Here is a 2,882-nt window from a genome sequence, read left to right on the forward strand (position 1 = left end):
AACACTCCTCTCTGGCTTTATTTTTTCCCTTTGATCCGTAATTCCCGCTCCATTCCCCAGAACCCGCAGGTAACCCACTCTGGAAGGTTTGGTTATCCCTGAATATGTATATGTTCTTGTAAAATATCCAGAGCCATTACATGTATGTTTAATTAATAATCATAAATTATTGTTTAATAATAATCTATCCACATTGCCATGTTTACATCTATATTGTGGCTGCTCTCTGCAACCACAAACACACATAAAAAAAACTTCAGGGCATCAAATGTATACAACAAACAAGAGAGTAGGGGAAAAAAATGAATTATGAGCTACGAACCAGATTGTCTTGCCCCAGACAGGACATCCCTTCCGTGCACTCCTAGTGCCTTTCTCTGTTCTGAGACAAGAGACACAAGAATCCAAAGAGAAGAAAATAGTTAAGACATAAATGAGAGTCCAGACAGGGAAACCCCTTGCCCTGACTCCCAGACCAACACTAGGAATCCCAGGTAGGTCCAGAGAGTGAGAAGTCCTTTTCCATATGTGAAGTTTGTGAAAAAGGAGCAAGACCTCAAAGTTTTCTCATGCCTCACTCAGTATAGCAACGGGAGGAATGTCTGCATGGGATGTCTTGGGCCGCCTGAGCCCCAGTGCCCACGCAAGAGCCAGCCTGCTAGGACTTTGCCCTCACTACTGGGCCAGGCCTTGCAGGTTGGGCGGGGTGGGCATAGGTAGCATCAAACATCTGACAATGACCTTGGCCCAATGACTTCGTTTCTATGGTGTCTTGGCTCTCTGTAGCCCCAAGGATGTGGATGAAGCCACAGGGAAAGGGGGAAAGACCATGAATTAACAGAAATTTCGTTTCTAACATCCAGCAGAATAAAGACAATAAAAATTAGATCATTATAGAAATATGAAAAGGTTACATTTTATGCACAACTGATTTGTTTCGTACCTGCTACCCACCTCTCTCCTTTCCCACTCTCTCTCCTTTCTAACTAAATTTGTTTTAGTTAGAAAATTCAAAATATTCTAAATCTGGAACAGTTCAGATCCTAGAAATTCTGGATACATGATCTTCTATATATACTATAAAACATGAGTTTAAAGGAAGTAGTTCTCTTCCTCAAAAAACTAAAGATGGAAATACCATTTGATCCAACAATCTCACCACTGGGTATTTATCCAAAAGAAAGGAAATCAGTACATCAGAGATACTTGCACCCCCAAGTTTACTGTAGCACTATTTACAACAACCAAAATATGGAATAAAAAGTGTTTGTCAACAGATGAATGGATAAAGGAAATGTGGTATATTATTCCTCCATAAAAAGAATAAAATTCTGTCATTTGCAGCAACATGGATGGAACTGGAAGTCATTCTATTAAGTGAAACAAGCCAGGCACAAAAGACAAATGTCACATATTCTCACTCATGGAACTCACAGAGGTAGAGAGTAGAATGGTGCTTACCAGAGGCTGGGAAGGGAAGAGGGGAAAGGAAGATAAGAGAAGCTGGTTAAAGGGCACAAAAACTCAGAAGAAATAACTTTTACTATTTGGAAGTACCATAGGAAAATTTTAGTTAATAATTATTAAATAGAAGAGAAAAATTACAATGATCCCAACACAAAGAAAAGACAAATGTTTGAGGCAATGGATGTCCCAGTTACCTTGATTTTGTCATTATAATTGTATACAGGTATCAAAATATAACATGTACCCCAAAATATATACAACTCTTACATAACAATAAATTAAGTTAAATAAACAGGAAGCACCAGGATGAACTCATGATGCATTTTATGCTTAAAACTAAAAACCCTAAGTCTTCCCATAGATAAACCCTAAAAGTGATGATATGTATGATAGTGTGAACAAGGTCTCTTGGTGCTCCAAATACTGCTTTCCAAGACAAAGGAACAGGACTTCTCAGAGTAATCCTGACTCCAGCCTGAAACGGGGTATGTAGAAGAGGGGCCTTCAACACACTGTCATACTGGAAAGCAAGAAAACCATCAAAGTCAGCCAGGGTGCTTCAAAAGGACTCCACTTATGAGGCCCCCCTGGATCAAGGATGGCACAAGGTGAGAGTGAGTTAGGATACTAACTATAACAGACAGAAACATACTAAATAGATTTAATCCAAAATTTCATACTGACACTAAAAAATCATTGATTGCCTTTGGAGAAGAATAGTGAACAAATTTGTTATTTTGGGAACTGATGAATAAAGAGAACAAGCCAAGTTCTGCTTTTCCTGCACAAAGAGAAAAACCAGTCATTATATCCCCCACGGAAGAACCAACCCCACCTGTAAAATAACATTGCCAAAAAGTGTGAACCTTAATCCATTTAAGCATTTGGATCTAATACCAGCTCATAGGAAATCCAGGTAACAGAAGAACATGTTCGATGACACCATAGGTCTGCAACTGGGGAAGCATCAGTAAAATACTAACTAGAAGAAGCCCTGAAGGTTAAAAGGTAAAGAACAAGGGAAAATATAGATTAAAAAAGACATCAGAGGCATGTCAGCAAATCACAGTATGTGGATCTTAGTTGATACTTATTCAAATAATAAAAGGTCAAAAAATACAGTACAATCGGGAAATCCAAACACTCGCTGGATATTTAGTGATGCTGAGGGAATATTAAAGTGAGATAATATTGTATTTTTATTTAAAGCAGGGAGGCTATGTCTATAAAAATATGTATAAATAAAATAATATGATGCTTGGGATTTGCCTCAAAATAACCTAGAGGGGAGGTGCTTTGGTTTGGCTCTATGTTGCTGTTCAAATCTCATGTCGAATTATAACCCCCAGTGTTGGAGGCAGGGCCTGGTGGGAGGTTACTGGATCATGGCGACAGATTTCCCCCTTGGTACTGTC

Source organism: Callithrix jacchus, chromosome 21, assembly GCF_049354715.1.
Source record: "Callithrix jacchus isolate 240 chromosome 21, calJac240_pri, whole genome shotgun sequence".
Taxonomy (NCBI): domain Eukaryota; kingdom Metazoa; phylum Chordata; class Mammalia; order Primates; family Cebidae; genus Callithrix; species Callithrix jacchus.